The 24,812-nt window shown below is 46.5% G+C and overlaps 1 long non-coding RNA gene across 1 annotated transcript; it reads left to right on the top strand.

Annotated features, from left to right (window-relative positions):
- Positions 1–6: 6 nt before the first annotated feature.
- LOC147644476 (uncharacterized) lies at positions 7–24,054 on the top strand. Its single transcript, XR_015270447.1, has 2 exons — positions 7–3,145; positions 3,214–24,054. It is a non-coding gene; the product is annotated as an uncharacterized LOC147644476 (long non-coding RNA).
- Positions 24,055–24,812: the final 758 nt, after the last annotated feature.

Raw genomic sequence — 24,812 nt, 5'->3', positions numbered from 1 at the left:
ATGTATTGAATGCTTTCATTCGGTCTCGAATGAGCACAGTATATGACAGCTGTATGGTTTAGGTCTGACCTCCTTTAACAATACTAACATTTATTAGAATACCTTTTAAAAATAAAAGACGAATTCGACCTGGTAGATGTTATTGTCTTATAGGGACGGAAACGACTCCGTCTGTACGTTGCAAAACTCCAAGTAAGTTCATAATACCCTAAAAAAGGGAATTTAAATGTATTGTTCAGAATTCGGGCTTTACCAGAAACGTTCATAGAAACAGGCATACGGGAAACTGGATCGGTTCTTGATACCAGCTGGCTCTTTGGAAGCTCTCATGGAATCACGTTGGAGACATCATAAGGCGTGAGACCAGCACCTGCGCCCACCTGCCGTGGTCATGGCACTGGGTATTCCCTCCTAGTTGGACGGCATTGGACGACCGTGTGTGTGCCTCAAATGTGATATAATAATGTCGACCTGCTGCATATTTGCTCTTGTTAGCTGTCAAAATAATTGACATAAAGTGGCATGTGTCTTCGGCATTGTTATTTACGAGCTGTACACGCATAAGCGGACACCATAACAAAGGGGCCATACACACCCACCACTATAAATAAACGGAAAGGTGCTGACGTGCCACCAAGGGCAAAAGGAGTCGGCAACCTGGCTTAGTGCCCCATTTTGGCCCATTTCTTCGCAGCGTGCCTAGAATTTATTTAGCCTGGATAGGGTAGCCAGCCAGGCCACTCGAAGTGCGTAGCTTGTTTCTCGGTGCTGGCATAACAAAGCTGGAGGACTAATTTATCAGATATTTCCGCAATTTCAATAGAATTTACTTTAATTTCGTGCCCCAGCGACGGCATGGCGGCAGGCAGCGGAAACCTCGCTCTGCCGCTCACCCATCCACAAAAATTTCACTCAAATATATTATTCACTGGCTGACTGAAATATTTATTAATGAAATTGCTCGACGCTGTTAAATATTTAGCTCCCGTGCATAAACAACTCCCGGAATATGTCCAAGTATTTTTGACTGACACGACTGCTGCCTTCTCGCAATGCCCTTATCCTTTGCTGGAAACTCGCACAGTTCACTGTCATCGGCAATTTCGGGTTCATCAAAAATTTAGCAGAGGATGCGACCCAGCAGAGCCAGTGAGCACAGCCCCACAGCACAGCCAGCTCTCGGAGATGTCAAAAATTCTTGGCGCAAAAGTTGGTTAATGGGCATAAATGTGGCAACACACGCTGACAACGACTAAAGAATGAACTTTAATGCGCACACAGAGCGAGTGTGCGTGTGTGTGTGTGTGTGTGCACACGCACAGGAATATGGTGATATCGATATTTCCTCGACTCGAGTTGCCTCCTGGCGCGACTCCATCTTTTAGCGCTCCCACTTCGCTGCAGCTCTGGGGCTTGCAAGCATTATTAATAAGTACGTAAGACGCTGCGTATACGTGACATTTACGGAAATTTGATTGAAAAATATCGAACATACTTTTCGCCACTTTCTCGAGGCGGCTCAGCATTTCCATTTGATGCGAGGAGGACAATATGAGCTCTCGTATGCCAATTTTTGCCTCGGTGTCCTGACGGAGCGAAGGCGCAGAAGGCACGTATCAGTGTTATGTCATATTTCACGGACCGGTCTCCGCTCTCCGCTATCCACTCTCCACTCTCCACTCTCAACTCTTCACTCTCCGGGCTTCTGGCAGCGATATGCGAGTGCGTGTGTGAAATTATAGCACGTGTGTGCGAAATTACGTGTCTCCTGAAAGGGTAAGCGACACCCTACGCCGCCCGCTTCTCGGGACATCGAGTATCCGGCGGAGTGGCTTTGCAGCGCTGCAGCCGCGGTGACAGCTCTCAGATTTGCAGCAGCAGTTGACATTGATTCATCAAAAATTAATCGAATTCCCAGTCTGCGGGCCTGCGTCAAACTGTCAGCTGTCAAGGAGGGCCAACTAGCCCGCCGGCCTGAGCCGCGTCCCCAGCCCCAGCCCCGTCCCTGGCCACGGCACCAGCTTCGGTCTCGCACACGTTTCGCACATTGCGTAATCCGCTTAAAACAACAATTTGTAATGGCATCGACAGGCGGCAGGGCCACAAAAAGCCGCCTGTGGTTGACGGTCGTGAGTGGTGGTCATGCCCACGATTGTTGTCGCATTATAATGCGGCTGTGGAACTCAAAGACCTCTCATAATTGGAATTCTGGCGCAGCGCAAATACTCCTAGTTTGCGATGCCAGGGGCTGTTGCTTTGTTTCGGATTTGATTCTCTGACCTGCACTGGCGATGGCATTCCATGTGCCATTAATTGCGCAGGACACGGGCGGGCATTGTGTCTGCATCTGTATCTGCATCTTCATCTGTCTGTGTCTGTGGCTTTGCCCTGCCGATGCCTTTGTCGGCCGTGACAGTTGGCAATCTGACAGCAGCTTTTATTTTATGCCAAGCTTAAGTGCGGCTTTTATCAGACCCTGGCCTGAATGCCCTTGCTTTTGATCCTGCCTCGGATCCGTCTTTAGATTTGGCCAGCTGCCAATTTCCGAATGCTTTCTATAAGCTCCTGGTGATTCCTGGCCTGGTCAGTAGTAGTTCATCATTTTAGATCCGTCACGAGTGCAGCAATTTGTTGCACATTCCAAGGGCTTTTCGCTGCTTTGCCAATCAATTGTCTGTTATCAGAACGAAAGTGAAATGTATCTGCCACTAATCCAGCTAGCGTTGAGCTTTAAGCTGTAAAAAGAAATGCTTGTAGAAATTGAGACAGCTGGACTATATGGCAGTTCCCCATTTATCGGGTGTTGAATGGGTTACTCCCCAGGGCCTTCACACACACATATCAATCGCAGTCGCGGCCCTTTTGACGAATGAGTGTTGATGTCCCAGGCCAGGTGTGCTCCGGCCCGCAAATGAGCTCTCCGAACCAGATTTGCGGACACAAACTTTCGGTAACCAGAAACCCAACCTCGGTCAAGGCCCACCTGGCAAATGGACCGTCCTTTGTGCGTTTCAATAAATGAAGCGTGATTGATTACGGGGAAAAGTTTTTAGGCAAATTTCATGTTTATGACACCCTCGAAGGCAGGGTCTACAGGGGGCTCACGGTCTGTGGAGGAACAAAAGGACTGGGCCACTGGACAGGTGTATGTACGAGGAGGGATTGGGGCATTTGTTAGTGTTTATTGTTTGAATTTCGTGTATCTTTGTTCAGCTGGCACTCCCTGTGGCGCCCCTTCTGCCGCTGCTACTCCTGCCTTCCGGACTACCTGACTAGCGACCCTCCCAGTCCCTTTCGTTGTCGTGCATGTCGGCTGGGAAAATATTTTGTCAGCCATTTTTATGCAAATGAAATAAATTTTGCATAAAAAGTCAAACATCAACAGAGATTTATGACTTGCTGAAACTTTAGCATAATTTCATAAATATTTAAACATTTTCATGTGCTGTTGCAGAGAGGCAGCCGAAATTATGCGCAAGTTCGAGTACGCCGACCAAAGGAAAAGGATGATTATGTGCAAATATTTGCGCTTATTATGCACAGCCCTTATTTGGCCCCGAATTGAAATGCCATCGAGTGACCAGACGTGCTGCCCAGAATAAGTGAAGTGCGGGCGAGTATCCTTTTTGAAATCACTTCTTCTTTTGCACAAATCACCAGGCCAATCAGTGTCCGTTTTTGCGTTAAAAAATACGTTTTTTAATACAAGTACATAATGCTTTCATTGGATGGATAAATGCCCTTATTGCGAATTTCTTACAATATATCTCTGATGGGTCTTATTGAAATAAAATGTATCTAATGGAACTGATTTGAATAAAATAAACACATTTTATAAGGAGAATACAACTAGCTCTGTAACAGGAAAGATAGTTTCCTATATAGGGCGCAGGCTCCTATGACAGCTACAAGACATAGTTTAAACAAGTTGGCCTTTACTTTTCGCTTAATGGTCTCGGAGATGGGGCTTTGTCGAGCATTTTGCTTCAAAATTGGAGCCTCACTCCTTTGTAGACTTCTATTTTGTTTTTTCCCAAAGAGAATTTTTGGTTAATCAGGATACTTAATAGAAGCTCAAGGTACTTCACAAATAAATCAAAAACGGAGGCTGCAACTGAATAGAAAATTGAATAATTTGTTTAATGGAAACTGTGTGCGGCATTTGAAAACATCGTTCAAAAAGCTTTCAATAGACAGAGTGGTTAGCAATTAGCCGGTTATTATTTCATAGATTCCCTACTGCGGCTTCTGTAGCTCAGCTCACGGATCACATTTCCCGAATAGCTTTCCAGCAAACGCTCTAGTTCGTGGGGTTTCCACCAGGCTCAGCACAAAACACTGTTAAATATCCGCTTATTTGTCCGCACAAAGCAAATTAATAATCCATTCAGAGCCGTGCCCCAACATGCTAAGGCCAATTGGCGGGCTTACTTGCACGGCGCTGCATAGTGGTGCACTGCCCGTGACAGTCGCGGTACTTCAATTAATGAGCGCTCGGCTAATTACAGGACGGGCAAACATGAGGAATTAGCAGCGGCATGCAATAATTCAATTGCCGGGCGTGGGGCTGACATATTTGCATTCAGCCCGCATTAGGACACGCCATGTGAGAGGGCTTATTCTACTGCGACACTGGGGGGGACTGAGGTTCTGCAGGGCCCCGACGCCAGGCTGCGATAAGAGCCATGAAAGTCGCCACGAAGCGGCCGATGTCGGTCCGCTTATCGGCTGCGTTTTATCGCCCTCAACATTTCAAGTTAATTTATTTCGCTGCTTTGATCTGGCAAGGACCAGCAGCGGGCTGGGCGGCGGCGAATAAGTTTTCATATAAATTTCGCCTTTTGAGGGACAACACGTCAGGCCGAAGCGGCGTTGGGGGATTTATCTGCTCAATAAATTGCGCAACTTGCGAATCAAAACATTTTCGGTCGACCAACCTCCGAGCGAGCTCTCCCCAGCCCGCTCCTGTGCGAGTGGGCCACATGGCCATAGCGCCGAGTGTTTACAAATAAGCGGGCCAAGAGGACTGGGTGCGGCAGAGCTTAGCTGCATGACAAGTGATTACACGGCTCCTGTCGTTACGCTGCTGTTGCCCTGTTGTTGTCCCGTTGTTGCCCTGTTGATATTTTTCCGATGTTTATGGCGGGGTCCCTGGCAACGGCATAGCAACTGCCCTGCCCCCGTAGTTTCCTCGGGAAAGTGTCGAAGCCAAAATGGCGTTCGCGAGCCACGCGAACGGTTGCGCCTGGCTCACATTAGTTTGGCAGGAATGCAGCTTGAGGCTGTGCCGCCACCTCGATCTCGTTTCTGTAATCAACAGGAAACCCATGTGCTGTGCGTAAAGCGGGCTAAGTTTTTACTACATCCATGGAAGAGCTGGACTCAGTTCTCTCCGCATAGCATTAGAGTAGATGCACTTCCTTAAGAGATGTTGCCACAGTCTTGGGTATAAGTAATTATGGGTTATGATATGTATTAGTTATGAACTTTATTTTCTCAATTGAATCGTACCACCACAGGGATAACTTAACCTATACATAATACGTTTATTTAGTAGTAACTTAGAGTATGTCCATTTCTTGTAGTTTTCATTAAAATCTTCTGATCATTGACTTGTAAATTGGATATACCTTCATTTTATCTTTCTATCATAAGATAATTAGTTGCACCTAAGACCGGTAATTAATAATAATTTCACTTTTAAAATATTTAAGAACTTTGTACTTTTAACGAGGATCGGTAAAATAGTTTTAAAGATGAACCCATTGGAAAATTAACGTTTAAGGACATTGGGGCTTACTACTTCGTTCAATTGCTAAGAATACCTCACGACTGAACACTCGTCTGTAGAATTCAAAGTTGCTGCATCCTTCTGCTGCCGTACTATTTATTATAGTTAAGCGCAAGGGTATTGAATGATTCGTTGTCTGCTCTCTTAACACTTTATCCTACTCGATGCGACTTTCTTTCGCAATGTGCACTTACTAATTTCGCATTTACGCTTTTACTGCCTTTGCGTTGCCATCGATGTTGTTGCTTTTTAGGAAAGAATTTTCACTCAAGCTCCGCGAAATTGTTTGCGAAGCTTAACGACATCGGTGGGGGTGTGCGGGGTGGGTTGTCTGAGTGTTGACTAAGGAAAGGCATGGGTGCGTGTCTCCGACATTGGCAGCCATAGCTCCGCTTATGGCACAAACACAAATAAGCAGCACCACGAGCCCCTCCCCCCTGCGATCTAGTGGCGCCCTTTGGCATTGCTCTTTGTTGAGATTTTATAGCTTGCATTTGTTTCACGCTCACTCGACGTCGACGGCATTGACACACATACTTGCACACTCGAGAAGAAACGCCAACATTTGCGCTGCACACAGTCGCACAGCCACACAAGCTCGAACATGCGCTCGTCGGCGATGCATCGCGATACTTACACCTACGTACATGCATACATATATGTATGTACATACATATGTACATACGTAAGGACACACATGCATGCAATTTACGAGGCGCTGTAAATGAAATTTTGTTTGTTCGTTTGTCGACATTTTGAACTTTCGCTTTGGCCCCATTGTTGCACCGACTGTCGCTGCTGTTGCTGTTGTTGCTGTGCTGTGGCTGTTGCTGTAGCTGCACTTGCTGCTGCTTCACAATCTTGTGCATTATGCCGGTTATGGTGCAAAAAATCGCTTGGCAAATGCAATCTTACGACCTCAGCAAATTAAAGCGAAAGCCGAGATCATTTTCAATAAGAAAGAAAGTAATGGGCGTGTCCTTTTACCATACCCGCTACTTTTTATACCCTTGCAGGGTATTATAATTTCATTTATTTTGAACTCTTGAGTGGTTCTGAGCTAGACCAAAGTCATTCTAATAATAGAATGCAAAACGCTTATACATTTGAAATAGTAGCTGAAAGTTGGGAATGCAAAACTCTTAAAATATAATGTGCTTTCAAAAATTCAGCAAGGTTTCGCTCTAGATCTAGAATGCTTATAATGCAATGTAGTTGTATGAGTAAAAAAGAGGAAATAGTCTCACTCACTCTCTGGATTATGAACACAGTTTTAAGAGATCCTAGAAGGAGCTTTATAGCCAGCACGAAACCGTATGGCGTTACTCATCTTTTCATTGTAAGGTATTTAGCCAGGTCAAACTCCTACCACTCACTCGTTCCTTGCAGTGCATTAACTACGTCATACTTAAGTATAGTCAAATAAATACGCACCAACATTTAAAATGGACAGGAAATTATGTAATGTATGCCGATGTTTGTAAACCCTTTCGATATAGTCTTCCGACCATATTAAGTTCCCGAGGTGTGATAGAGTATATGAAAATATAATTCTAATTTCCAATTGGACGTGACTAGATCGATTCGTCTGTTTATGCTGATAAAAAATATACAAGAAAAGGACTCATACAGTGCATTACAGACTTTTGATTACCCCCTGCAGGGTATTAAGAACAGTTCAAAAATACATCCTATTAGGCATCTATGGGCTTACTGATTACTCATGCGCAGTGATTCTTTCGGCTTTTCCCCAACATACATGTGTAGGTGAGCTCCATTTCGCACATAACATACATGAGTGCATACGTACACACTTGTGCCATGGTAATGTGTGCCTGCCTGGCAGCTCCTGCGCGTTTCCGGTGCGCTTGTGGCACTTGGCAGGTGGCGTAATATTTTTAATGCCGCACCCGAGAGCAGCAGTCAAATATGACAATGTTCGCGGGTGCTCTGCCAGCGGTAATGAAAACGAAAAGTCATGAATAAATTTATTTATTGAACGTATCTTCCTGCTGCTGTCAGCGCAAAGCGCGCTGCTCCAGGAAGTGCCGCTGAAAGCCGCAGTGCTTTAATTTATTGTGGCACGTCCTCCATCGGATGCTTGGCGCCATCTTCCGTCGTTCGCATTTTGTGATGCCGTTCAGCCTGGCTGGCCCACCTCCCCCCGCTTTCGACAACAAGGGGCAAGGGTGCAGCTTAACTCACAGCCCCGCGAAGCAGGCGAATTCAATTAGAGCCTTACAGGTCGCAGCCGCTAGTCGCTCGGCCCTGTCTGTCAACCGCAAGAAAGTTGATAAATTAAGCCACACCAGACGACCAACCACCATTAACAAAGCCAGCCTAGGCCGCCATAACAACCCGTCCTTTCCCAGGGTAAAGAAGCTAGGCCTTGTCAGCAACACCTGCTATGAGTTATTTACTCGTCCTCTGCCCGGACCTTTACACAGCCAAGAGTACACACTGGGGGACCTCCTACGAAGCCAATTTAAGCAGAACGGGTTCACGTGATTCCGGCACACCGAAATAGTACGAATAATTATGGGGCAAAGTCAGGGAATTCGCGGCTAAACAAAAGTTTTAATTCAACCGTTAAACGCACGATTTATTGTTTATTAATGCCCTGCCAGATATGCAAATGGATCGCAGCGCGGTTGGGCGACAGAAATTAAGCATCGTTAAAGGACCGCGAGGCAGAGGAAAGTGCGTGCGCGTGCCGAAATGTCTGCAGTGTTGACATGCTCATGACTCTTCTCTGGCTCCAAGGACACCCGCCCAGGACCCAGGCACACGAACCCAGGCGCTCCGCCTTATACCCAACCGCCAGGAAGAGCCGCTGGCTCATGCTCTCAAATTGAACCCGATTCCGGGAAAAGCACCGCCGACGAATCCTTCGGCCGGGGCTCAAGCACAAACATGCAGGTGTAATCAATGGCACACAAATAATTTCCGCCTCAGTTCAAACGCATAGCCGGAAAATTTCAAATCACAACAAACACGTAGCGAGAGTCCGATATCCAGGAAAGTGAATGGCGCAGGTAAGTGAAAGTGGGAGTGGAAGTGGCTGTGGGTGTGGGTGCGGGGTTTTCTTGTTTGTGCCTGTGGCTATTTTTATTGAAAATTGTGGACTTTGCATGCCGCACAAGAAAAGGTGGAGCAGGCTGGAATTTAATTTCGGCCTGGCAATATTTCTACCAAGTTTCAGGTGCCCGTGCCCCAGCCCGCACCACCCTCGGTGAGAACATTCCCAATATTTCAGCTGTCAAACCGGGACAGATAAATAACCCAGGCCAGCAAGTCGGTGTCCCGAGTTGGACAAGTCGAAATCGAGAGCGACAGTCACGAATGTGTACATATCGGGGGATCCATTAAGAATTAAAATCTGATTTTGGGATAGCCGCCAGTGAAACACTCGTTCGCAGGACCGTTCAGATATGACTGCATTAAATTCAAGTCCATTTAAATTTTTATGTCCGCACAGTGCTCCGCGTGAGAGCGCAAAAAATGTCATCGAAAACGAAATCCATAAATAATACTTTATTGTTCGATTTTTTGTGGGCCTCGCCTCCGCCCGCCGGAGCCCGACAAAAACCAAGCGCAGGAAAATCCCCGAAAGTTGTCAGTGGTCTAACCAGCGCCTGTCATACCCTGGCTGGGATTTCTGCAGACGAACGCACAGCGGTTTTGGGCATCCGATGCCGGTCAGTACTACCCGCTGCCAACTGGCACACTGGGCAGACAGCAAACTGCTTAATAAGCAGCGCAGCTGTCAACATTCTGGTATCAATTTTGATGCCGCCGCCGTTGACTTTTGGTTTTTGTTTTGCTTCGTGTTCGGTGCGTTGCCCACAAAACGTCGGCCATCAAAAGTTATTGCGCCGGGCTCGGGCGCTATCAATTTCTAGTTCAGTGATCTCTTTAGCAGGAAGTGCTTAGCGCAATTGACAAAATGGCGGACGCAATAAAACCGAAAATGGCCGCCGAGAGCAGCCGGAGCAGGCTGCTATAGCCCGGAGCCCTGGGCACAGGTACGAATTTATTTAGCGCTGCAGGCAGACGGCAAATTAATTTCGAGGGCCTGGTATCTGACATCTTGATGTCCCGCGCGCTCGTGTTATCATCAAAGCACTTGGTGTCCCTGGAAGGCAAGAGGAGTCCTGGCCGAGGTCCTATCTCGTTTATGTGCCGCAAATTGCAGCTGCTGTCCATCATTTTGGCTATAATCAAAACACAAACGGATCGCAGGACAGCTTCCCTTGGCGGGTAGGTAGCTCCGTAGCTCCATAGCTTGCCATCTCGACAGCTCCGGGCTTTGAGGCGCACTCTCTCCGTACACTAATTGCTTTCAATTTAATGAAAATTTTAATAGAAAAGCGACTCGCCAGAAACAGTTGTCGCTCCTTGGGGCCGGTTCTAAGCCGGTTCCATGGCGTGCACAAAATACATAACGTAATGGCGCCAGGCAACGGGCTGGAGACAGCCCGAAAATTGCGCCAAAACAATTTGCACTTAATACAGTGCAGGGAATTTATTTGGCACACACGCATACTGCATACCAGGGCCTCCCAGAACTTGATAATCAAAAGTTTACACTTTCGGGAATGTAAGTGTGCCCTTTATTTAAGTTTTGTATTTGCATTTGCATTCGCAGACGAAACTTTTACAGCCCTACGACAGGAGGCAGGAGCGGCGGGAAACACGTAACGGAAAATTGCAATTGCGAGTCAAGTCGAAGCCCATCTGCATTTCCGCCACTGGCAGTCCTGCATAAGAGTTCACCTGTCGATTCCACTTGCACATCAATGTCAACTGTGTCAAGATTGCTGCTGCTGCAGGCGGAGATAGATGCTGGCTAAAAGGCCTGCCTGTCTGGTTGATTCCCTTCCAAGCCACTCGTGGAGAGCACTCTCTTTGCACCTGGACCGTAGCCGGAGTCGGTGGCTGCTAATGAAGACACAAATCGATGTTGGCACCCTTGGGCCCAGCGGCACATTCTTTCGCCCCGGTAATGGCCTCCTGAAATTGTCGGCCATAATTCCTGGCCACAGCAGTTCACGCATCGATGGAGCCAATAAACAATGATGAATCACTTATAAATTGTTGGCATATTTCGAGGACCCGCCGCCGAATGCTGTGCCCGAGCGGAACGGAGCGGAGCGGAGTGGAAATTGAAATTGATGACGCTGCTCCTGGCAAAGCCTGACTTGTCGCTGTTTAAACGCTGCCAAGTAAGAAGGCGCTGCGACCGCTGCGATGCTGCGATGCTGCTCCCCTCTTTCTCCGCCGTCTTTTGGTTGTTTATTTACGAACATTAACAAAATAAATGACATGCAAATAAAAAGCCAAATGGGAACGCGCAAGCGAAGCGACGTGGCTGGCTAAAAAGTTTGAATAGACAAATTATTGCGCTGCCGCCAGCTAGCCAAAAAGCGGGCGAGGTAATCACTAATGTTAACTGCCACCCACCAATCGTCAAACGCCAAACGCAATTCACTCACAATTTCGCGCCAGAGGGAAGGCATTTTTAATTTTGCCTCCAAATGAGTCGTGATTCGGAGGACTCTCACGTTGATTGCCTTCGGCTGTCACTGAGCGATGGCTCTTGGTCACGTAATTAACAGCGAACTTATTAATCGCCGGCTGACAACTCCGCCAGTTGTCTAATTTAGTCAAATTGCCTGCAAATCGAAATTACACCAGACCCTTGGACGATTCTTTTCTTCCTTGCTTTGTTTTCCCGTACAACTTGGGTTCTTCATGCAAATAAGGCGTCGCTAGTCAACGTGAAAATTTGGCAGTTTCGAAAGGATTTCCGCTCGGAGGGCGCAAAAGCGATGTCGGTTGCCATTTGACTTTGCGGCAAAGTGCGGGCCCTGCCGTTGACAGCAGGACGTTGTAGTCGGCGTTGTCGGTTGGCAGGCATTTACAAAATTTTATAATAATTATAATTTTGCGTGTATTTGCATATTGTGCGCCGGGCTGTCGATGGGATGGGGTTGTGCGACTTGCTGGCTGTGCCAGATGTGGGCCCAACATGGCAAACGTTGCCGAGGCCCAACTTTATGGAATATCAACGGCATTCTGTGCAGCAGGTAGCCAGGAGGTGCTTGCTCATAATCGGAGCATTTAAGAAATTTCCCAAAACCAAGAACTCTGTGTTTGACAAGCTTAATAATCGTATGTCGAGCAGCATGTACTTACGCATGTGGCCACAATTAAATTCTGCAGATATGCAAACTCGGTTGAGATATAAATTTCATTCTGCCGCAGATAGAATTTACCTCAATGTATGTGTGCGCACTTTCTGATCAAACTCCTTTCCGGGCCATGGCCAAGCCTCTTGCTGTAATTGACTTATTTGTAAACAAATATTAATAGATATATTTCTGATAACAAAAAGCTGCGATCTTCTACATGCAATTAGGCAGAAATATAACCCACAACTGTATGTTTTATAGCATTAGGTGGGCTCTGACTTGGCCTTCATGTCCATTGATTAACTTGCTTGAAATTTCTAATTTGGAATACCCATTCCGCATGTGAAGAGCAATTTTTGATTCAAAGGCCATTGTCAGTAATTCCATTTCTGCATCCTCGATTGCATCCGCTCGTTTGTACCTAACTATGTACGTATGTTCTGCAGCTGGAAATCGGACCCAGGACGTTGTGCCCGAGAGGGGGCACAACAGATACAGCTCCTAATACATTGTCACTGCAATTGACATTTTGTCAAATGGCAATACAATGCAACTTCCCCTTGAAGCGTCCCGCATCCCCGGACACGCACTCGCACCCGCACAGACACATGTGGCCGGCGCAACAATCGTATCTCGATACACGAGAACTTGTGCTGTAAAGCAGCTTTTAATGTTGCGTAATAAATTGAAAAGTAAGCAAGCGTATAAAACACACCCACACCCCCCATACTCCCTCTGGCAACATTGTGGGGGGGGGGCAAGACGACTATCGCTTTCAGACAGTCATAAAGGCGAGTTAACAATGCCAGCTGCTGCTGCAATCCAATGCGGGACACAGAGATACTTATTTAGTTCGACAGTGGGGCCGGGATCCGTCGTGATTGAAAAATTCTGGCGCTTTGTTTTGCAGCCCACACGGAATCCACACTCGCTCGAATTCGGATTTCGGGGATGCTGGGCAAATGTCAATGGATCAATGCTGGATTCCCGGGCACTCCGTTGCCTCCGTTGTCTCCATTCTGCCATTCAATTTTCGGCATCCCTGCGATTTGTTACCCGGCACTCCCACTCGCCCCACTCCCCCCACTAAGCCCCGCCCGGCCATATTTAATGTCACGTATTTGATCAGAAAATTAAGGATCAAAAAAGCATTTGTGTAAGCATCTGAAAATGTTGTGATTTATTGCGCCACAGCCAGTTGGCCCGGCCAGCGCTCCTGGCCGGCCAAGCTGTGCGGATTTGCAGGGACACTGCCACACATCCTTATGATGTACGAGAGAGACCAGCAGCTGCGGGCCGAGCCCGAGCGTCTGTGGCAGGCTGAGACTGTTTAGTTTTAAACTGGGACGTGTACAATTTAATTTAATCTCAGGATTTCGCCCAGCAACTGCTGTTCTCTCGGTGCTCGCCTTCCCGCTCGGGCGACACATAAATTTCGCACATGACTGGCCCGGAACAAAGTGGAGGACAAGAAAATATGGAAAATCTTTTCATTTTCCAGGCTTCTTTTGTATGTTAGATTACTGTATTTCATTTCACTTTATGCGGCTTCGTTGATATTTTGAGGACTCTTTGTTTGCCCGAGGCGGAGTTGTGTTTTTCCAATTATCTGAATTACTTTCGCCCACTGTCCTCGACAGCCACTTACCCGGAACAGTGATAAATCACTTACCTGCCGACCTGCCGTCCTGCCGTCCTGCTGTCCTCTTGTCCTGCCGTGCAGTCGAGATATCCTTTGAGCAGGACGAGGGTTTGCGGCATCAAGATGCGTGTGGCAGGCGAAAATGCGATGTCATTGCAATTAGCAAATGCGGCCGGGAATATTTCAAATATTAATTAAATTTTCGGAATCTTCATCCGATAATAATCTGATATAGATCCTTCACTCCCGCCACGCCGCCCCCGCCAACTCGTCGAGCAGTCAATTTAATTTGCTGAGAGCTATTGCCTTCCACGGCACGTAAAGCAATTTGAAATGAGCAACTGGCGGGTAAATTTAATAAATGTTTCACGTTTTCAGGGCAGCGTGTGTGTCGGCCTGGGTCAGCGGGTATGGCCCGATGAAACCGATAGCTCAACACAATAATGCCCCTCCGCAATGATGATGATTTCTGCAACATTGCTGCAATTATTATCTGTTTATGCTAATTAAAAATCAATGAAAATGAAAAGTGCCATCGGGCAGCACTTTTTTCCGGCGTATGGTAATTGCAATTGCCGCACTGTTTACCTCTCGATCTCCCGCGACAAGTAGAACAATTAAATCAAGGGCCCGGTGCTTTCCCAACTGGTGGTCGAATTAGTTTCTCAGAACTCAGAAATATACCGAGCAGGGCCAACGGGGCACACAATATCCCACTGCCTTGGGGCTGCAAATTGTATTTAAATCCAAGTCCTGCCACATCAAATTTGATTGTCAGCCGCAGATTCCGAGTTTAAAAAAATGTGAGCAAACACTGGGCGTGTACTTGGGCGTGTGTACAAGTGGCCAGGCCCACTGTAACCAAAGTGACCCGGATCTGGGGGGCCCAGCGGTTATTTTTGGTCTTTGTATCAAATGAAGCGTGCGAATGCCACAACGCCCCCAAGGACCGACCATTAAATGCGCAGCCCCCAAGACTGGCGGTGCAGGAACTCCACTCAGCAAGGACGCAAAGGGGGCTGGTTCTTTGTGTGTTTGCCTAACAAGTGACCAGAGACAAGCGCCGCTTGTTGATAAAGTCATCAGCCAGAAATCGATAAAGATAATAAAGGACGTCGAAAAATTCGCAGAAATGTGTATCCAGGGTGGGGCGGTCGCTCCAGATGCCATTCCATCTTGCTTCCCGCTGATCGGGAGCCCTGAATGCGAAATTAATTTATTTCCTTAAAGACCCGCAGAGCCTCCTGCTCCTGCTCCTTCACCCTCCATCCCTCAGTTCCCATTCCGCTTGCTCTTTGACACCAATTCAAGAAATTAGAAACACGTGACGTCGCTTTATACTCTAATTGATTCCCATTTCAATTGAATTTTATTTGCCGCAGCGTGAACACAGCCTGCGTTTGTCCAACGCCAGCCAATGCAGAGTGGCATTGAGGTTTGTGATGCGCAAAAATATAATAAAGCAATAAATTAAATTAGTGCGCAATATTTAAAAACAAATAATCGCTCTCGGCTCGGCGGATGTTTTCGAACAAAGCCAGCAATTGCAGCGCCATAAATAATGGATAAACATTCATGCAAATCAACACTGCAACCGCTTATTGTTCGTGTATTGGTTTCTGCCAGCACACAGTGGGGTTGATACTAAAAATTAATGCTAAAATCGATTTCCTAAAAGGTCGGTACATTCCAAATACCGACCAGTTTCGACTTTGATATCTTTTTAAATGACCAAGCAAAAATACCCATAAATAATTAGTACAATCACGCATTTTGCAATATGAATATTACATTCAGAAGGCCTCAGTCACTTTTGCTCCAATGCTTTTGTTTAGATATATAATTTATTTCAATTAAAAATGTATTTCGGTGGGTCCTTGTGACCCCACTGCGTAGCGGTTGGCAATGGTGGAATGCGTGGAGAGCGACTTACAATCGAATTAGCTCCAATAAGGCACGAAATTAATTTCCGCTCTTCACGCCGCAAGCCGCAGAACATAATTGCGGGTTCGGAAGCGAGAGTATGCACTCGAAAACAAAAATTTACGCAGTTCTCATGGGGATCGAATAAGAGATGCCCTGTACCTAACAGAACCTTGCGTCGGTACCTAAATACTACGTATATTAACATCCCCAGACTCTACCTAAATTTCTTTTAGTTCGGATTTTTAAAAATCAGGGAAAACGTATAACTTTGTTAAAGTCCTGATTATTGTGAGGCTATAAAATAAGTAGAAAGCGCTTTTAAAGCTATTGGAAAAACGAAGATTTTTGAAATGAATACTCGTCTGAAACTATGACAGCTTTATAAAATGATATCTGAAACGTTCCGACTACAATAAAAATAAGACAAATTGAAAATCGAAAAAAATAGACACGCGGATCTGGCTAGATCGATTCGACTTTTAGTGATGCTCAAATGTAAAGTTTTAAAACACCGGGATTAAAATCTGTAAATGAGTAGCTGTCAAAGAAACTAAGAAATTCCATTTTTGTTTTTTCATACTCTTAATTCTCTTAGTTAACTATGAATCATTATTAAATTGAATGACAAAATTGACTATAAGGTTTCAGTAAATACTATAACTGTGTAAAATGAATAATAATAAATAATATTATTAAAATTTAATTGATATTGGGCTGTATCTTGTCAAGGGTTTTACATACAGAAGTTACACATTTCGGTGCTGTAACAATTTAAAAAGCATAAAACTTATTTATTTGATTCACTAGTAGCATAGTCCATGTCTGTCCATATAGCTCGGCAATTAGTGGTTAATCTCACAATGTGACAGAGAGCCAAAGAGACATAAGGACTGGAGTAAGTCCTATGTGAGCCTGTCTCTTAGCCTGCACTGCCGGCCAAGCAGGTCTCGGATAAAAACCAATTGAAGACAGGGCTGCCACCCACGGAGGGATCCTAGTCCCAATCCGGATCTGGGACGTTCTACTGGCCAAAACACTTAAGATTGCGTCGCACACAAATTGAATTTTTTGCTCGGGCGGCAAGTCATTGTTTGAGCGGCGAAAAGCAACCCCTGGTCCGTCTGCGGATTATGTGGCAGCATATTTACGCCGAGAGCCTCGGGATGCCTCGCACTCGCATAACATCTACATCTTCATGCCGGCACCCGCCATATTTGCGAACTTCTATGGCATACTTTCCCGGGTAGGCAGGCACGGGCTGTCGATTGTTGGAAAGTTGCTCGATGCGGCATGGAAAATTCCTCAGCGTTCGGTGCTGCATCACATGGAGTATCCGCCTCCCACACGTTGATGGATCCCCCATTCCGCCCCCGTCCTTCCGCTCTACCATTCTCTATCCTTCCAGCTTGCCAGCCGAGCAGACAGCCTGCCCCACCGGGCACTCAGCATGTATTGACTCTGTATTTCTTTCTGTGGCGCTGACTTAATGGCAAAGTCCCCTGCGGCCGGCCATATGCAATATTTCTCAAGTCATCGGTGAACACTGAGTGTCTCCGAGGCGTGTCCTCGTCGAACGCAGTGGATAATCGGCTGGGTGACTGACTATCTGCTTCTGACTGCAATACACTTTAAAGTCCGCCAGGCGGCAGTTAAAACTTTTGGCCGGAGCTGTGTCTTCGGGGATCTTTAACTCCCGCAGGCCCCAAAGTGCCATTACTGAAATTGAAGACATCTATGAGTTGTCCTCCCCATTGACGGTCGGCTCGCACACACATGCCAGTGCGTGGCACACCACCCTCCTCTCTCGGATGTGTGTATCCGGCATCGCTTTTATGGTAATGAGCTCGCATTACAAGCAGCCAAGAAAGCGGAGCGAAATATTTTGACACGCCGCCCACATTGATATCGGAGCAAGGAGGTTCGCAGTTAGGAGCAGGGACCAAGGAGCAGGAAGCCTGGAGCAGGGCGCACTGAGAAAGGAGCTGGGAGCATCGAAGGCTTATCACATAGCACTAAATGGCTCCGATGCTCCGGGAATGTGCTCTTCGCCCTTCGCCATGTTAAAGTCAGTGGCGGCGTGCAAACTGTTTATTTCCGTAATTTCACTTGAGAGTACTTTCCCCGCTAAATTTTTGAATGAGCGCAGGTTCGCACTACCGTCGGCCCTCCCTTACGGGCCTTTTGTCCTCCTAGTCACAATACATAGTACCTCAGACGTAGACCCGCTTCATTTGCGGCGCGTGTCTCCTGCTGACACACATTTTTAAATCTTGATGTCAGGCGTTTATTTCGCAGCACCATTGTTTTTGTTATTGTTGGCACTCTGGTGCTTTTGTTTGAGCCCGAGCCGAGAAGGCCCAACTTGAACTTGGGGCCAAGCCCACACCAAAGGCTGAAAGGAGGCACGAGTGCGAATATTTCACATTTATGACGCAAACTTCTGCAAGTGCAGCTGATTAAAATCTGTGGCACATTTCCACACACATGATTTTTTGTGTTTTAATATCGTTCCTGAAATGCTAGTGTTTAGTTTGTGTTTTATGCAAAACAGTTAAGTAAAAGTGTTTCTAACGTAACAAAACTCTACGCACGAGCAGTCAACAGAAACAAATTTTATTGAATTTACGGAGTAATTTGAGATTTTACAATTTTAGAGTATTTATGTAGATATAACAATACTTACTTACTTCGAAATACTTTATGCTGGCCCAAAACATAAAGTTTAACTCTTTTCCGACACATTTGATTATGAAGGATTTGGTTATATTTCCTTTTTCTCCTTGTGTCAACACCTAATTGCGTTTAATTTATCTTAGTTTCTCCTAGCAAGAGATGATTCACCCTATATTCATTGGAGTAATTGAATGACAAAGGTCAAGCTCTCATAGATTCTAAATTCACCAGCATCACCTGCATTTCTTTTCATTGTTAAAAAGAACTAACAAATATTTCGATCGATATAATGTTCTTAGTATACATATTTATGCATACGCTTTTACAGATCCGCTGACTCAAGTTATTATTACAACTTGAAATCAAAATACAATATCGTGCTATTTCATTTTATTTTTATATTAAATAAACGTACCTATAAATGTGGGGTTACATCTGGCCGTTTCTGAAAATTTCGTGGTATCTTGTTATGCAAAGTGGTCGCAGACAACAAAGAAAATAATTGTCCTTGTCGAACTACGAATACAAATAAGCAAGAATGAAAGTTATGGTTCTTATGCTGAAGTTTGTATACTCTGACTTAGATCAAAAGTTATTCTTTAATACATATCTGAGTTGTAAAACGTTCATGGCATATTTCTTTGATTTTGATTAAAATTAAATTAAAATTAATTAAATTAATTACATTAACATTAGACGAAAAAAAAAATTTCGATTGATAAGACACTTATGCAACTAGTTCTGAAACTATTTTGCTTCAAAACATGATTTGTACAGATGGGCCGATATTGTATCTAGATCCACTTGTTTGCTGCTCAGTTACAGAAGAAGAAAATGTATTCTTGAGTGCTTTACTTTGTTACAAAAATTACGTTACCCTCTGCAAGAGTATATAAAGTTGAAAGAAAACAAAATACACCGAACAAATACATGGAACAATCGCGCGTAGAGAGTTTAAGACAAAGACCTGAGTCCTCCTACGTCGACTGACTGGCGCAGAGTGGCAACATTTTAGTGGGAGCCTTGTTTGCTGCCCCGACAGAATGGCTTCAATAAAAAAAATGGGTGAAGCGAGGACAGGCAGGGGCCGGGGATTCCCGAAAAGACAAAAAGAACTTTCCTACACATACAGAGCGTAGAGGGTAATTCTTAGTTAACGAGCAAGCAAAACGTATTCACGCTCAGCTAATCCCCGAGGGACCCACACAGGGCACAGCCGAGGACCAGTCCCGGCCCTGATTCGCCTTCTGGCCCAGCGTGTGCGATGTGTACTTAGGACCCAGTGCAGTCGGATAGCTCCGCTCCCCGGCCGTACTATTAAAGCCTAATTGTGGGCAATTACTTGCTACTCGGCTAATAAAAACGTTAGAGATATTTGCGCATTTTAACTAATGATTTTCTGCTTAGGCCTAGGCAAACACTGGCGAATTTAAGTGTCCGGCTGAGTAGCCCATGCCATCCGGCTCGTAAATTACACCCACACAGCGTTCCACAACATCTCATTAGCAGGCGGCTGACACAGTTATTAATAATTCATTCAGTACTAATAGAACGCTTGTAGTTCGAACGGCACACATGACACGGCAGCAGAAATCACGGGGCAGGGATATGGAACACAGGCTCTCTCGATAATTAGCAGACTGCCTGTATAATTCAGGCCGCGCCCAAGGCAGTCCGAGTGGGAAAAGACTATTCTGATACGTTTAAAGCCCCTCAAACAGGTTGGGCTACGGCCATCAATCATGATTGGTTGCCAGCCAATCCGTCGCTGTAATTTCCAGGCCATCAACTCCCTGGGCCACCTAAACTCCGGCCTGATTATGCAAAGTCCTCATTACGGACTTAATTTGTTAAGCTGTTGGCGGGCGAAGTAATTTGAATTGGCTGCGCGACATCTTGCAGTCCATTGTTAATGTTTATGGTAGGTCGTAATCCAATTTCCTGCCATAAACCCCCCACTCAGGCTAAGCCGCTTCTACGCTTCAGTAGAGAGTTTGGGTCCAATATAGTATCGATAATAACGATCTCAGACCCGGCCCAATGGCAAACTTTTGCATCGCAGTCCGATGAGCGTTGCCAAGAACTCAGTTTGCGAGTTCCGTCAATTGGAAAGCACTAAAGGATGCCAGCCGATATTTATCTGCAAAGGGTCGCCCAATGCGGGCTGCACACAATGCCGGGCAGATAAGCTGGCCGGGCCAGGCAAAAGTCACGAAAATAAATGGAAATTAAAAGTTGGCAAGCCCTGATTGGACAGCAACAGTCCCAATCCTGGCCAGCAGGGCCTTAAATTATGCCAAGCCCCACAAAGGTTAGTGTGAGTGCGTGCTCCCGAGATTGAATAATATATCAAAAGCTCTCGTTCGGCGTTCGAGGCTGCGCTGATTCCGCTGCCGAATGCATGTCCTATCTGTCCTGCGGTAGCATCTGGCGGAGGACTTGGGCATAGTAACCGGAGCGTACGTGCTGAGGCGACTTGGTTATCATGACATCATCGTGCAATAAACGGAGTCTAATGAATAGAAATGAATTTAAAAGCCAGAATAAAAACAAAGACTCTCGTCGGAGACACAGTGACGTGAAGCAAGGGGGGTGCTGGCGGAGCACGGACCCGCAGCAGGCTGCCAGCCAGTCTACGCACAGATCCAGATCCACTGACTTGGAGGCAGTCGGCCAAGGAGCCAGGCCGGGCCCGCAACTAGACGGCAAACTTAGCTGACGACCAACCGGGCATGTTCCAATTTCTGTTTTTGCTGCGCAGGCAGGCAGCATCGGCATAGGCTCTCCTCGGCCCTGACTTGTAATCCGTTATTTAAATATTTTTTGTTTTTTATTTGCCTTTGCTATTACGCTTGTAGATATTTTGCATAAATAACTACGAGCAGGCAAGAGCTGGGCGCCGAGCAAAAACTCGACTGACATGCCATCGCACACAGCCTTCTGCTGATTCTCGTATGCACACAATCAAATCAGAGCTAGACAGAAAGGAATAACAATCTGCCGAGCGAGGCAAGTACTGCTGTGTGTTGTTTTGCAGCAGTACTCCAGTTATACTTGCTTATATTGGCCCAGCCTTGTTTACACAAGAGTTGACTTTGCGACTCCATTGTGGAGTCCAAAGGGTCGGGCGGCTACTCTGCGTATGATCCGAGCAAAAACACACATTACGTATACGCCCGATTCCGGTGGGCTCATTAGCAATCGCACGAGGTGTCAAAATGGAAGCCATAAACAGGCCCCTGCCCGAGAGTTTAGCTCTATCCGATCCGCCCCGTCCGCCACGGTTACTGACTGTCAACGGACAATCCAGGGGCTATGGGACCAGAGGCCGGAGACGTGACCCAGCCCACTCGCACACTGGCCCACTGACACGTCGGGCATTGGCAGTTTGCATGTCAGACCCCCAAGGTGACGAAACGCCCCAGCTCCGCTCCAGCTCTGCTCCAGCTCCTGCCCATTCTGCACTCTCCACTCTCCACTGTCCCCGTTGACAGTCCGGCACTGACACAGGACTGCCACGCCCGAACATCCTGCCGGCTGAGCGACCTCTCCGTCTCACTTTCCGCTAGTGTGTGTATGGGTGCGTGCGCGCTTTCAAATATCAAATTCACATTAATTTTGACATCGAAGCGGAAATACATTTAATTGCTTTCGGCTCGGCCCGCCCCCAACCACGGTGTCCTTGCCCACGCCCCCAGACCTCCCACGCGCGGCGCCTTGCCAAGGGGCCTCACGTCTGAACGACAACGACTTTCGCCATTAGCGCCACGTCTCCAAGGAACTCGTATGATTCCTACACAAATATTTGGCTTTTCTTAGCTGCTTTCATGAGTTTTCATTTTGTCATTTCATTAAGAAGCCGTCGGACTCCCGACAGCCGCCATTTGCATGCGTGTTTGCCCAGGCTGTCCTGAATAGTCCTGAACAGTCTTCTGTGGTCTGGTGCTGGATTTGTTTGTGGCACGTTGCCAGGCAAAACAATTACAACAATAAATGGATCGGGCTTTGATTAACTCAGCATAGCATCATGTTGATTATAGGTAAACAGTAACGCGCCGCGGGTTTATGTAAGCCTGATTAAATTTAGGCATATTTATGGATTACGGTGTTGTTTAGGATTGTTTTGCAAATTTAAAAGTCGAATTTCAGTAAATACTTTATTGAGAATCCATGTTTATTTCCTCGGATCCTAGAACTCCTAGAACATTAATTAGAGAAATCCATCTTTATATTTCCAAATTCCAACAGTTTGTATATAAATTAATCATTATTTCTTTTTGAGGAATGTATTACATGAAGTTCTCCAATGTTTAAACAGCATGATGAATACATATAACCCTAAGTACGTAAATTCTAATTCTAATTAATTATTTTGAATCCAAACTCAAGTGTTACTGGTTAAAATCTTAACATAATAATATCTCCGATACTTACAACTCAATTTAACCAAATCTAAAAAAAATCCATTTGCTTAACATAAGACAAATACCGATCTATCCATTTATTTTTGTACAGAAAATCAGGAGCAAAACTGACAAAAATGACCCACCGATACAAATGTCATTAATTTTGATGTACATATGTACCTATAACTTCTTTTCTAAGTTCTAGGCGACAATGAGTCCTGATTAATATACTTCATGTGTACATTAACTATTCTGTTAGGGAATATGGTTGCAGTATCTGGTTATAAATATTTGCAAATAGAAAAATTCGCATTGGTTGAAGATCATTCAAAGGCTAGCTGATCAATTAGATTTTATTAAACAAAATGCTGACAAATCGGCGAGAAAAATATAAACTTTCATTTCAATGGCTTTAATGCGTCTACTAGATGTCTTTTAAAAAATAATGATTTCATTATTTTAATCTTTCCTTGTTTCAAATACAATTACTTAACGATAAACATTTTCCTATTAAATATATTTCAAGTCACCCCCAACCCAGACTCCAATTCTCCCGATTGTTAACCACACCATTATGGCAGCTACTTTTCTGGTGAATGCCAACTTCCATTTGCCAGCCTTAGATGATATGTTTTTGAGCGACGTCCGTGTTGTGTGCTTGACGGCAGCAAAGTTTGTGCTTGCCGCAGGCCATAAACCAAAACCTAAACTTCCAAATCCCGCATAAATCAGGTAGCTGGGGCCAGAAAGCCAGGAGCGGACTGAGCCACAGGGGGCAGGGGGAAGACGGGGCCAAAAGTCACACTAAGCACGTGTCATACTCACATGCGAGGCTCCTCAGCGGCGGATGGGGCCAGAAATGATGCTAGAACGGATTCCGGTGACCCGTTTCTCACTTATTTATCTCGCCGGCGGCACTCGCGAATATCGCTCGGCGGAAGCATCAACTGGACTCTTCGGAAAGGTAATTCCTCGCACTAGGGGCACCGTCAGACTTAACATACGCTCGCACACTCACTCACGCCGGCACACCTCGGATGCACTGCGATTTGGGTCAGAGTGCCAACAAAACGACAATGCAGCCGCACACTTCACTGTTGTCACAGTCACTGTCGCTGCCAGTTTCTCGGTTTCTCTGGCGCTCTGCCGTTTCCGCTTCCGCTTCCGTTTCCGCTTTCACTTTTTGTTCCTGCTGGCTTTTAGTCGCGTTCACAGTGGCCCCGGCAGCAGGACATGAGACCGCAACTGCGTCCGTAGGGATATGCAACGGTACGAGGGCGAACCTTCCTTCTAGCCGGACTTGAACTTTCCACGCGCCGCGCGAGGCGTTATCTCAAAAAATTGTAAGCACTTTTGCCGCCGGCAAGCTTCAGCCTAAGCCACAATTTCAGCTCCAACCTCAGCCTCAGCCTCGTTCGGTCTGGCTTTGTTATTGTTGTGCTAAATGGTCTGCCAGCGTGCGCCGTGTTGTTGTTGCTACTTGGGCCAGGAGCGATGCCGTCGCTTCCGCAGCGTGCACAGCTTTCGATGAGCAAACGAAGTGGACTGACAGGACGACCCGCGACGGTCAGGACTCAGTGGCCTTCGGGTGCGCCTCGGCCCTGGAAGAGAGCGTCCGCGCCAGCGCACTGCTTGGCTGAGCGAAAGCTCCTGCCAGCCCCTAGGTCAGCCGTGCGAGCGTTCCCCGGCTGGAACTTCGTGGCACAGCGCCGTGCGGCGACAGCTGACTTCCATGGCTTCCAGGGCGCAGGCCTCCTAAGAGAAACTAACGCCTCTCTTCGCTCTCTTCGAAAAGCTTGACTGTCGCCTGGCCCGAAGATGCCCCAACTGTGTCACACTTCTCAACGGAACGCGCTCCACCAACGTCACGTGCCAGAACGTCATGGCTGGCCTCTAATGACGCTTCGGACAGGCGGGGGGCCTGCGGGCGTCCCGGCGAACCAGCGCCGTGCCCCGCAAATTGATACCCTGATGCATCACGGACAGCGGCCGCCGCAGGCGGAGCCGTAACTGGCAACTAAACTTTTGCGGTGAGGTGAGCGAGCCCAACTGACAACAACGACAACGACAACTATCGCTCGCCAACATCCGGCGACGTGCAGCGGGACGGAGATGGAACAGGAGATAGTGGTGGGGTTGCCCACATGCCGCTTGTCGTTTTCCATTAGAGTGCCGACCAA

Source organism: Drosophila serrata, unplaced genomic scaffold (assembly GCF_035046125.1).
Source record: "Drosophila serrata isolate PLE 108 unplaced genomic scaffold, ASM3504612v1 contig_169, whole genome shotgun sequence".
In the NCBI taxonomy this organism is placed as follows: domain Eukaryota; kingdom Metazoa; phylum Arthropoda; class Insecta; order Diptera; family Drosophilidae; genus Drosophila; species Drosophila serrata.
This window is presented reverse-complemented; position numbering and strand designations above follow the sequence as displayed.